Below are 850 nucleotides of genomic sequence, written 5' to 3'. Positions count from 1 at the left end.
TCTCAGTGTGCTTTTCTCTTTCCTTCTAGTTGTAGAATTTCCACTCAGCCAGTCTTCCTGTGGTTCTGGATGATGTCTGTTTTGTCTTTTAGTTGTATTTTTGAAGTGGTTGTGCGAGGCAGCAATTTCTGGTGTTTACCTATGCCGCCATCTTGGTTTCTCTCCCGCAGACTAACTTTTAAAGATTTCAATTTAACTTGAATTTTAAATAACAGCACATTTTAATTTCTAAAAAATTAACTTAAATAAGTGGGATTTTAAAATAGACTACCAATTGCTTTGGCCTGTGTTTCTAAGTGGTTAGAGACTCAGCCCTTACACAGAAGGATTGCGGGTTTGATTCCCAGTCAAAGGCACATACCTGGGTTGCAGGTTCAATCCCAGGACCTGGTTGGGCCTTATTCAGGAGGCAACCAATCAATGTGTCTCACATCAATGTTTCTCTCTCCTTGTCTCGCTCTCCCTCCCTCCCTCCTTTCCATTCTTTCTGAAAAGCAATGGAAAAAATATACTCAGGGGGGAGAACCAAGATGGCGGCGTAGGGAGTGGACCTGTGCGTGCTGCTCTCTCACAGCATCAATGAAACTACCAACTATGAGGCAAAAAACCACCACTCAGAACCATGGGGAAGTTGGCCCAGTGGGAGATCTACAACTGGAAGAAAAGAAAGAAGCGCAGTGAGACTGAGAGGGAGCTACGGAAGCGCCAAAAACAGAGGTACGCAGTCACACGCCAGGCGGGCTGCAAATGGATTCGCAGTTTTTTTTCAATCGGAAGAGGTTACGAACCCTCGAATCCTCTGGGCTTGCTCGGGGCGGGTCTCTGAGGCCCCAGATCCCACGGGGAGAGG

The sequence above is a fragment of the Myotis brandtii genome, unplaced genomic scaffold (genome assembly GCF_000412655.1).
Source record: "Myotis brandtii unplaced genomic scaffold, ASM41265v1 scaffold237, whole genome shotgun sequence".
NCBI lineage: Eukaryota > Metazoa > Chordata > Mammalia > Chiroptera > Vespertilionidae > Myotis > Myotis brandtii.
This window is presented reverse-complemented; position numbering follows the sequence as displayed.